Genomic DNA, 12904 nt, shown 5'->3' on the forward strand with positions numbered 1-12904 from the left:
ATATGTGTAGATACACACACATATACATAGGTATATGTATATATTATGTACATATATGTGATATATACTTATGTACTTATAATGGGACTATCTGTTCCTGGAAGCTAAGGGATTTATATTAATATTTTTATCTTTTATTGTAGCTGGTACACACAAACACTCAGTAACCCATCTTCCCAATGATGGTTACCTGTATTGAAAGATTTAAATATATTTAAGATAGTTCTCTTTCATTCTTTAACATCATGAGAGAAATTAGTTTACCTTGTGTTTTAATCCACTTGGCTGCATGTAAAGCATGTCAAAGCTCATAGGAGGGCTGTTACGGACAATTTCTCCTTGTAGGCTCGGTATGGGACCAAAACACCTTGCACATTTGGCGATATTGCTCATTTATATGACCATCAGAAAAGCTCATTATTTTGTAGATCAGGATGTGGTAATTGTTTTGATGAAGAGATCAAGATTATGTAGCCAAAGCTGGTTCTTATAAGAAAATTTATATTGTTTTATATGTTAAATTCTTGAAATACATTCAGCTTGATGTAAAATTTCAAAATATAAATAAATGCTACTTGATGGCATTTAAATTAGGTTCTAAAATGCATGTTGTGTATATTAAGCAGAGGATTAAAAAATAGACTTCATCATATACAAGTGAGACTGAAAAAGAAAAAAAATTACAAAATAGACTTCAGAATAAAGATAATTTTTGATTAAATATTTTTGTAGGTAAAAATAATTCAGCTTTCCTGTTCAGTTATTGTAGGATATATGTTCCCAGGTGATGGTTTTAACCACATTAGCTAACAACATTAAGTTCCTTTATGCTTGAATTTTTATTCCTTTGTTTCTTTTTAATATATCAATACATACTTTGTTTTTGAAAAGAACATTGTCTATAATGATTATTTTTGTGGAACTATATAATGTATTCAGTGGAACAACTTAAAAAATGCATATCTTTGTGTATAGTACCCAAACAAATATATTTTTATATGTATAAAATATTTATATTTGGGGGTTATTAAGTGACCTAATTTCTGTTTCTTCTTTTTGTAAGTTATATTTTAATGTACTTGATTAAAGAAGTGATATTATATTGTTAGGTAGAATGATATAGTTGGTTAAAGGTATAAGATATGCTTTAAAGCTACAAGTTTATGATTTTATACACAAAAATGACCTAAATTAAATAATCTGCTCTCAGAGATTTTTAGTAGTTTATTTCTAGAATACTTTCTCACACTTCATGAGTGCATACTATTGTTAAAATGGATGTGGTATACATTATATATGTAGATACACACACATATACATAGGTATATATATGTTATGTACATATATGATATATATATACTTATGTACTTTAATAAATGGGACTATCTCTTCCTGGAAGCTGAGGGATTTACATTAATATTTTTATCTTTTATGGTAGCTGGTACATACACTCAGTAAATATTTGTTGAATAAATGAATATAAGTGCATGCCCTTGTCTGATACTCAGTTGGCAAAATGTATTACTTAGAGTTATTTTGACAGCAAGGGAAAATGGCCTCTTTTTCATTATATTTAATTTCTCAACTTATAAATTATAGCTGTTTATTTAAAAATTTTAAGCTTTCATTTAAAAATACATTTATGGTGATCCAAATTTCTCAAGGACCTTGGTGTGTTTTTTATTGGGGCACTTAAACGCTGTTGATACAAATTGGTATCTCTGGGCCCTTGTTTCCAAATTGCACTTGTTAAGTGCCGTTTTCGGGTGAGATCAATATTTTTTGAAAGTCTCCAAATTTAGTTTATAAAATTGTGTGCTTGAATTTGTGGAGCAATTATGCTTTGATATGAAATATTTTAACTCTTTCCTAAGACCACATACAAAGAAAAGAAGGATGCCTGTGTTAAAAGCCTAGACTTTCTCTCTTTGTTTAAAGAAAAGAAATGTTCCTTTTATTTGTAACTATATAAACATAAAGAATCTTTTCAAAATCCTTCTTTCTCAGAGTCCCCTTCCAAACATGCTCTAATAATGGCTGATGCTCTTTCCCTAAGAAATTTCTACTTGGCACCTCTCCTCGTTCCCTGCCCTAGTTCAGATGCTCACCTGTCTAGAGCTTTCTCAGCAGCTTTCTATTTACCTTCCTGATCTCAACTAGTCTCCCTCCCTTCCTTCACACTGAGGTCAGAGTGATTTTTTTGAACATCTGATCACATCACTGTCAGTCATGTTTACATCTTCCAGTGGGTCCCTGAAACCTGGAACCTGGAAGCTGAACTAGTATCTGGTCAGTAAACATACACTCTGAGCCTCTCAGTCTTAAGCACATACTGGTCCTTTTGTTTCCAATGTGTGGCACCTTCTCCTTGGCACACCCCACTTCCTACCTTGTTGCTTCACACACCCACTCAGCCTTCAAGACTTCAGCATCACCTCCTCTGTAAGGCAGTCCCTGATCTGTGAGAGGAAGTCATCTCTTTGTGCCTATAGTACCTTATGTGTACACAACCCAACATGACAACCTTGATTAGAAAAAATGAGCTCTCTACACGTAGGCGTGTAGAGATATTTCTTCCCCTGAAATCTGTGGGACTCTTGAACATAAGGATCATGCCTTCCCTTATCAGTAGTTCCCGTGCCTGTCACACAGCCTGAGACAATACCAGGTATTTACAAAAGATAGGTTTGTAGGAATAAAATCTATCCAGGAGATCCATTGTTTCAATTTGTTTTTGCTATTGTTGACAAAAAGCAGTCTGTTTCTTACCAGAAGGTGTCGCACTAGCGCTATGTTTTTAGCACGGGTTTTGGCTTTTCAGCTTAGCTGTAACATATTAATTGGGCTGTTATGGGAAGGAGATGATAATTTAGGCACTGTTTACAGAATAAAGCTGATTTAACCTTCAGTTTCTCTGTGAACATTTTTTTTAAACGTAGCGTTCCAATTGAAATTGCCAAACTAAAAGGAAGACTTCAAATTTAAAAAACGATTAGAGTGAAATAAAAATTCAAGATAGGGCATCAAGTTAAGAACACAGGAAAAATGTGAAGCACAAAATCAACACCTCAGAATGGTAATGGCACAATAATAGCTATAGCCACACAACTGTTTCTTTCCATTTCACAAGCAAAACACAAATTGTGTTTGGTATTTGAGCAAGAGCACTCAAAGGAAATTCAATTCAAGACCCAGAATGAAATGTACCTTGTCTGTAGGATTTCTTTAACTTTGGAGAGCTCAAAGCCTGCATTAAGAACTTTTAATCATGGACCTGTGAATATTAGACATGTGACACTTTTACAATCTGAGAATCAGGGAAAAGGAAAAAAAACAAATGGAAAAGGAAACAATAGGACTTGACTAATCTCTGAAGGTGTGAGATAAATAGTGAAGATAATTCTTTAAATAAGGAAGGTAGTGATCAGGTACACTTTACTGAGTGCTTGCAGCTCAGGGTAGTAAAGGAGAAAGAAAGTTTTGAAATTAGAAGACCCCAGTTAGGGATTCTAAAAGGTACTAGTTGTGTGACCTACGGCTATATTGATCTGACCTCGCAGATCACCCATATTTTCAAACATAAAGCCCATCTCCAAAGGGTATCATGAGGATCAAATAAGATAATGCATGTAAACGTGCTTCATGCTTTTTAAAATGTTTTATTAGCATAAAGCAGTATTAGAGAAGAGTGAAGGTGACATTTATTGAGCATCTATCCTGTGGCAAGTGCATTGCCAGGCACTTTATATAAAACCAGGTACAATTGTCTTCCAGTGGACGAGATTCTCTCCAGGGTCTCCTAGTCAATGAACTGCAGCCACAGCTCTCTCCTCGTCACGTCCCTTTTTTTCCTTGGCCTTGTCACTATGTCCTAATAAATATCTCAGAAATATAAAAATGATAGATATTATTGCCCGGCCCTAAACACTGAAGGATCTCAGTGAGGGGTGAGCTTTATCAGAACTGGTAATTTTCAGCTTACAGATGCCTTGTGGTAGGGGTGAGTTAGAATTAGCGCTTCTAAGGCAGCTCTGGATATATTTGCCAACAAATTCCTGGTGGAAGCTTTCTTTTGAAGATGTAAAAGAATTTCTCATCAGATCAAGATCACATATACCTCTTAGACCTTTTCATGTGGATAGATGAGACTTTTTTTTTTAAGTTCAAAGATTTCTTCCACTGCAGAGTAAAACTAGTTTTGGAAGATGACACTTTGAGATAGCAGGAATATCCTTACCACAGGTGAGCTCTCAATAAATGTTTACTGAACAAATTAAAATTAAGCCCTATATCTGCCAATACTAGTAATCTGTATTTTTAAGGTTATTGATTTCAATATATGCACAGAATTATAAATTTTTTAGTGGTTTGTGATTTCCACAACAGAAATAATCGGATTTGGACAGGAAAATATATTGTCTTCTATGTATATATTTTTGGCTGCATTAGAGTCAAGAGTATTCTAATGAACTTCATATGGGCTGGGTGAAAAAAAAGTAGGCCCCCCAAAAAAATAGTGAAAGAGAGAAAGGAAGCTTCAAGATTTTGTTTCAGAAAGTGCATGTCCTTAATTCTATCCTAACATTCTCTTCTTTTACTCATCTTTGTTTTTTGTATAAATTATACTTGAGGTATTTGCCGCTAAAAGATACCAAATAGTGCAGGAAATTAAACTTTTCATCCTAAAAAATTTGCAGAGGTTTGGATCAGTATCACACAAACATTGTTAAGATATTATTAGTAGCAATCTTTGCAATGGATTATAACTTCCATGGATTTTCTTGTGCATTTCTGCAAAACTTCATTATTTCCATGGCTGTTGAACTGAAACTATTTCCAGTTACTGAAAAGGCAGGTCAAATATTATGTCAATTGCTGATTAGTAGCTCTATTCCTCGACAAGGTTACTACTGCTGCCATTTGATGTCTTGAACCAAGTGGAATTAATGTTATTCCAGGAGGTAATGGTAATGAACTAAATTTCACATCCACAAAGGACACTGGACAGCAAGGCTGCCTTGCACTTTGGTCATTATCTGTAATCAGATGCCTTATCACCACAAATCCTGTCTGTCAATTTTCCCCAAATAAGCTGGATTTATTAATATGGATTGTTACTCCTTGTTCCAGTAATGAGCTCCACTACTGGTGGTTGCTCAAAGAACCACAGGAAAGCAAAGCAGAGGACCTGTCATTAGATAGCAGACTACATAGGCAGCAGGAATTGGATATGGCTTTTAACTCCATGCCATTGATGGTAATTTTTGGTTGCTTGCCTGATTCGCCTGGGGCAACTAAAAACATCACCTTAGTTTTACTCAGGCTAATTGTCAGCCTGTGCAGTAGTGCCAGATTTGAGAAATGATTGACACCTGAATATGTATTCTCAGATGTATGAACCTCCAGTTCATAGTCATTAGCACTCAGTCACTCAGGGCTGGTCTGCCCCAAAGACATTAGTGGAGGCCAGTGATCTTCCGAGTCCAAAGAGCTCTGGAGAGGAACAGAGCACATTCCCACCCAGGTGTTCACAATTCTTCTTGCATCACTGACCATCCCTGCAAAGGCGAAGCTGGATGGCTAGGGGCTACTGATGACCTTGTTTGATACCCATTTGTGTGTGGCGGCAGTTCAGGCTGGATGCCATCTGTCCTGCCTTGGCCAGCCGTATTGTTGTGTAGCTGTCTCTCCATGTTGATGGATTTCTCTGAATAGCTGAGTGTGCCCAGCGCTAGCTAAGTACATAAAAAAAACAATGTCTACACTGTGCTGTTGCTCATCACACTTCTTCTCACTGTAGAAAATCGTAAAGACTGTCTCTCTGTGACTTGTCTATAATTTCAGGAAACACACACAATAACAGGGAGAAAGAAAAAAAATATAGATATTACATCCATCACCTATAAAATTGAAACCTATCTCAAACTCTATCCTTTCTGTTTGTTCTTTTTAAACACATTCCCCACACGGTGAAACAGGATTATCCTGGGCCTGTCACTTTTTTGGTGTTCCTAGTGCTCAGTTGTGCAGTCAAATGTATTAAAATTAAAATCCACGTGAATAAGCTGTTGTTAAAGGTTGCATCTAAAAACAGGGCTGATGTCAAATATGCTATGTATTGAAAGGTTATGATTAGGAAAAGACACTTGAAATGATATAGTAAATATGATTTTTTCCCCAGTCTAAGAAAAAATATCCAAGGGATTAAAGCCTTCATGAAGGTCTTCTGGAGGTAATCCCCGCTTTTTAACTTTGCTGTGCTTCCTTAGGTCCTTGCCCCTTCCTCGGATTGCCTTTCTCTGCAAACATGGCCTTGCAAGTTTTCATTTACCGTTTTAAAATATTCTACTCCCTACTTACAGGGTCTGGTGTTGCCAGAGGACCCAGTGGCCTTCCCAAGTCCGAGTTCTTCATTCCAGAGGGGAACACCCAGGAGCTCCAGCAGGACAATGCAGAGTGGCCTCTGACCCATTAGACCCTGCAGAGAGCAATCTCGTGTGGGCGAGTCACCCTCATTGACCCTTCTTTAGGTCTTCCCGCCAGTGGAGTTGTTCCTACTCTTCTTTCTCTTTAGTTGCCTGACAGATGCCTACTGGCTCACGTGGAGAAATAAATGTGTGCCTGCGCTCCCCACCTGCCCTTGTCTGAAGGGAAAGTTTTCCTCTCCAGAGACAGTAGAGTCCTGTTCTGTGGTCATAAACTGGAAGCCAGTGGGCAGAATTCTGACCACAGATATTTTTTGTTTGGCCTGCACAGTGTTCTAAAAGTTAGAAAATTTCACCCAAACCATCTGGCTTTTCAGCTTCTTTGGAAACATCGAAAGATGTGGCAACCCTGCTACTCCCCACTATCTTATGTTTTTTTTCCTCCCGTGAGTATTTGACTCCTGGTTTAAGGCTGTAAGGAGGAAGAAAAACATTCTGGATCAGATGTTTCCTTCACAGTAGATGTGGCAGGACTCATCAACATACAGAGCAGAATTAGATTCTTTATTTCTAATCCCATTCTCTTTTCAGATTGTGATTCTTAGGTCTTCCAAGAATAAAAAATAAAACCAATCATTTAATGAAACATAGACTTTTTGTGGCTGTCTATTTTAGCTATGTCAGACCTGACGGAAACTTTGAAATACGCTCATACAAGGGTTGGATCTAGCATGTTACATAAGGCCCCAACATTTCCAGGAGGGAGGTGATGGGAGTTCCTTCTTCCAGGACTGGTGCAGGTTAATAAGGGATTGTCATAATTTTAATATCATCATACAAATACAGAGTTGGCTTTCTAGAAGAAGTGTTATAATCCATTTAGCTCAATACAACTCTGTGCAAGGACCTCCTATAGAATATTTCTGATTCCATTTCCTGAGCACTTCTAGAGATAAAGAGTTTCTCTGCCACAAATATTATCCATCCCATTTTTGGACATGTCCTCTATAAAATGGGTGTAAAGTGTACTCTTTCTCATAGAGTTGTTGAGATAAGGTTTCTAATTGTTGTTTGGTTCTAAAAGTTCTTTCTTTTGCTGAGCAAAAAATCATCCCATAACTTCTAATTGCCTCCCACGTAGCTTCTCAGTCTCTTCCCTCTTCTATGTAAAATTTTTTCAAGTATTTGATAACATGGACACTTTCCATAGTCTGATCATGTTTAGTTTTGACATCACTGGTGATTTTGACGGTTTTTCCTATGAAATGGTTTCTAAGGTGCTCAGCATTTTAATAAACTTATACTTTGTGTTGCATTTTTAAAGGCAGCTCCTTTATTTTTAGAGTGTTGAATGTCATACCTAGAAGTTAAACAAGCTTCTTCTATTTAATTTCAGTAGAGGTCCTATGGGCAGAGGATAAAATAATATGTGCCAATTAGGCTGCTGACTTGCACAGCCATGGAGGGCACCATTCTCATCACAATCCATGTAAACAGCACGCCCTGAAGTTGTGCATGCAGTGCCCAGCCTGCGTGACCCTCCACGCAAGTCACTGACATGTCCTCGAGAGAAGTGCCAGACACATATGCAGGATATGCACTAACAGGGACTTGCCCATTACCCACTGCCAGGGTATATGAAGGAAGACAAGGACTTCGTTGCAAGCAGGAAGACACTGGTGGTGTGGATTTCACTGCAGAGAGCTATAAGTGGGTTGATTTCTTCCTGTCCCCACACTCACCTGCCATGCATGAGAGGGAATGCCCCAGCCCCACCTGAAACCAATTGAAGAAGGTTTTCAGAACACAATTCAGAGCACGGGCCTTGTCTCCCAATTTGGGGAACGTGTATGTACCTTGAGACAGAACTCTGTCACAAGCACAGTATTCCAGATGTGATCAGTTCAAATGCAAGACGCAAAGGAACTTGCACATCTGAGAGTATAAACCATTATCACATTGACGTTTTTAGTTGCCATGTCACAAAATTGCTTTGTATTGAGTTTCCAAGCAACTAAAACATCCAGGTATTTCCACATGACCTGAAATTTGGTCAGACATGTTGATACTTTATATGGGCAAATAATTTTTTGAGACTAAATCAAAAGCAATTTGCTACAGAAACAGCATCACTAAATTTGTATTTACAACGCCTTAGTTTGCATCTCACCTTTTCTACTTAGTTGGCCAACTATCAATCTCTCTGAGCCTCAGTTTTCTCATATGAACCATGAGAATAATAATACCTCTCCCCAGGAACTGTGAGAATTAAATGAGATGACGTGCGTGGGTGGCTAGCACAGTGGAAGCGCTCCATAAATACTGCCTCTCTTCTGCATTCCCGGATGACACCACAATTCGTGATTTTGCTCATCCTCAACCACCCTGCAGGGGACAGTGTAACACAGGGGCTGAGAGCCACTGCCGGGGCGGACTCGCCACTTACAAGCCTGTGACTTCAGGCAAATTACTTCAATTCCCTGCATCTCAGAACCGCTCTCTGTAAAAAGGGGAAAATAATAGTGTTTGAGTATAAGATGAAACATGACATTTGAAGCATTTAGCACAGAGCCTGGCACTCAGCATGTAGTCAGTATTTTTTTTATTGTCATTGCTACTACCCCAGCAACTGGACTATAAGAGAGTTTATTTGCTTTGATGACAAGGCCTATAGCTATCCACCAGCAATCTGGACAAAGAATGTCTTTGAAACACACCTCTCCTCTGTCCTTGTTCTAGTGACGACTGAAGAGCCTTTAATTTAGTCAGTCTGAAAATAAATAGCGGATTTCCAGCAGGGGGAGGTAGAGGGAGGGATGGCCACGGAATTCCATTTCCACAGTCTCATTCATTTGGACCCACATTTCCTTTCCTACGAAGTTTCTCGACAAATTCTCTCAGAGATATCCTCCCCCCAATTCTAGGTATTCTGTCTATGTCCCCTCAAATGACAAGATGACTTTGATTCTGTCACTTTCATTTTCTCCAGCAGCTCTTCCTTCTACAGAATGACAAAGAGGGGCGTGGTTTCCCGCTAGTTCCTTTGAAGCCAGCCCCCTGCAGGTCCCTCTACTACCAGTCCTGACCAGCCTCCCTTGGCTGTCATCCCTTCCCTGCTTTCTAGGACCTCCCTGGACTGCAGGGGCAAACTGGGTGATTAAGAGCTAAGCTGCAAAGAGAAAGAGAAAGGCAAATTTAGGCTCGTCCTGGCCAAAATTTGAGATTTGGGATATAGTAGTGTTTAACAATCTTTTTATAACCAATGGCCCCTTGTATAATTTTCTTTCAAGCACCATGAGCCTGGTGTTTTGAAAAAACTATATTTTTATTCAGAAATGATAACAAATAATGTTTTCCTATAAGAAAGCCAAATGAGATGACCACAATCAATGAGATGACCCATTAAAATTCTGATATAAAAGAATAAAAAAGAAAACTTATTTGTATTTAGAATTATTTCTTTTAGACTTGTGGAAATTCTGGGAATAGCTCATAAACCTATATTATTACCTTAATAAACCTTTAGGAGTTGGCAACCCCAGATTGAGAATGGCTGGGTATGGCTTTAGCTGGAATCATTAAAACCAAATCATTTAGTGAGAAAGTGGCTATGTGTGTTGAAGAATATGATGATCTAAAACTCTAAATAATTTATTTCCTTTTTATGTGTTTCTTTAATATTAACCTTGATTGTGTTATCAGAAAGTTCATACTTATTTAGTGGTGAATTAGCTGCTTTCTTTTAGTGGAAGAACCATGGCAGAAAAGCAAGAACTCTGGAGCAGAAAGATCTGATTCTTCTATCTAGAAGCTGGTTGACCTTCATTAATCTAGTAAACCTCTCTGAGGCTTGGTTTCATCATCTATAAAAAAAAGATCAATCTCGCTTTTAAGATTGGTGTGAGGATGAGAGATGATGTATGTACAGGGAAGATAGTGATCAGTACAGTTTAGGTGTCTAATAAAGTGTAGTTATTATCATGAGGATGAGAAAACTACCATTTTTTGAATATTTACTACATTCCAGGCCCTTCTCCTTTTCTGGTGAGAACAATGGAGGCTTGGAGACGGTAAGTAGCTCTCCCAAGTTCACATAGCTAATATACGGCTGCGTTAACCACCATGGCCAGCTGTGCTGTGAACTATGAGCCCTCAAATCTCAGTGGCTTTAACCAGCAAAGGTTTGTTTTTTGTTAACATTCGCGTTCTTCGTGGGTTTGTGGGGGCTTCACGTCGTCCTCACTTAGGAGGACAGACTGAGAACACCACCATGTGGAATGTCGCTCATTGCTGGGGCCAGAGAGAGAAGACGGAAAATACTGCAGAAGCTCTTTAAAAAGTCTACCCAGAAGTGACATGTATCACTTTTCACTCATATTTCATTGGCCAGAACAAGTCACATGGCCATGCCTACCGTCAAGGGAGGGGAGACCTGCCATCCTCTCCTATAACTGGAAGTGCTAACATCTTTCCAGTGACAGAATTCCAATTCAGACCCAGCCTCTGGTTTATATGTGGACAAAACAGGGGAACAGGAACATCTCACGTCTTTTAAACCAGTTCTTTATAACAAGTCCTTCTTATAAAAGAAGAAAATTCTCAGAATTTACAACATCACATGTGCAACCACTGAAGTCCAAGTGCAAAAGCATGATGCCAGGCAAAGTGGAGAGGATTTATAGGTTTTCTGCTTTTTGTTGATTATGGATAGTTGAAACCAGGTACATTTCCTTTCAGACATTGCCTCTTTCTTTGTCATTTATTTGCCTTTTCAGTCAGTAAAGTTGTGTATTCCCTTCTCTTAACTTCCTTTCCCTGCTTACTAAATATTTGTTCACACCATAACACACATCAGTATTAGCCCCTTTGCTTTTTCCTCTTTAGCTTACAGGTTAGGGAATAGCCTTGATTGCTGTGTGTGACCACAGAACACGTCAGAGTGACGAGTGCCATGAAATTTCGTGCTTCCGTTTCCAGCCTTGTGCAACCTCTGCTCATCAGAGCATTTCTCCGACGTCCCGTCTGACCATTTACTCCAGGGATAAAAGGCCCCTATGGTGATAGCCTTGCCCCGGTGCAGAGAATAAACCCTGCAGTCATGATTCCTCTTCCTCCACAAAAGGTAGATTCTGATTTGGCCTTTAAGTGACAGAAAAAGTTACTGAAAAGCCTACAGGGAAGAAGAAACCCCACAATTCTGGCCTCAGGTCAGTTGTGGGTGTTGATTACAAAACTGTCCACATCCCAAGGAATCCCCAGAGTTTTCCTTCCAAGTGAATCTGTAGCACTTTGGTAGCATGGTTTTGCTGTTTTAATCTGCCTACTTACTAATCTATTCCCACTGCTTTGGGATTTCCTGCAAGTGACCAGTTGAAATTCGCTCTCTCCATCTCCTACTCCAGAAATGTGTTTTCTCCTTTGTATTTTCTTTGATGCTTATTCCACAACTTCCATTGAGTTCTTGTCTTTTATCTTAACAAGGAAGTCTCATTAATTAAGAATCTATGATCACTCCAGCAATGACAAAACTTTTTTTTAATCTGGATGCCCTTAGAGAGAAAATGTTGGCTAAGCAATTACTAGTGAAAGCATGTTTGCCGGGAGAATATTTAAGTCCCATGAGAAAACACCATAAACTCCTTCAGGGCTGCTTATTTACATGAAACTAATATGGTAATTACCAAAAGTATCTTAATCTAGTCAATATCTAGTTTTGAATGTCCCTATCAGGTACCACTTCCTTAATCAAGTCTGAGTTACAATGTGAACATGTAAGTAATAAAGCTATGTTTCTATTAAAAAAAGATATTATAGTTCAGATGGTTTGTCACATGAGCTTGACTATCATCTGCCTCCCAGGTGGACAATCTCAGTCTTCTGCTCAAGGCCATGAATCTAATTCTAACCTAAGTTTAAGAAATGGAATGTTCTTGTCTATGCACTCTAGTTCAAGGGCTCCTCTTTTCTCCTTTTCTTCCAGCTGTAGAGAAGAAGAGAACAAGATCATTCAGGCAGCAGTTTATGATCCCAGAGTGCTCAAAGATCAGAGCTGTTCTGCTTCCCTGGAAGAGCCAAGTCCAATGTCACTTAAACCAAATGAAGTTATAAAAATTTTTAGAGATGGTTGCTCTTAAGGGTATGAGGGCATGGAGTATTCCCTATACCCTGTCAGGAAACAGATGTGTTGCAATAAATGAAACTCCTGCAATTCAGATTTTTTTCACCACCCACATTATCGAGTCATTGTGAGTGGGGAGGATTAGAACAATTGGTGCAAGTGAGAACAGCTTTCATTAGAGATCAGTGATCTTATGGTTATTGCCTTCCCCTTGTGTGGTTATGCTTTGTTACCTCTCAGAGGTGGGAAGGAACACGGCAAAGTGATTAAGAGTGTGAGTTCTGGAATCACGGAAAAATGGGATTTGAATCTCAGCTGTGCCACCGACTAGCTGGTTTATGAGCCTTGGCTTCCTCATCTG

The sequence above is a fragment of the Lemur catta genome, chromosome 3 (genome assembly GCF_020740605.2).
Source record: "Lemur catta isolate mLemCat1 chromosome 3, mLemCat1.pri, whole genome shotgun sequence".
Classification (NCBI taxonomy): Eukaryota; Metazoa; Chordata; class Mammalia; order Primates; family Lemuridae; genus Lemur; species Lemur catta.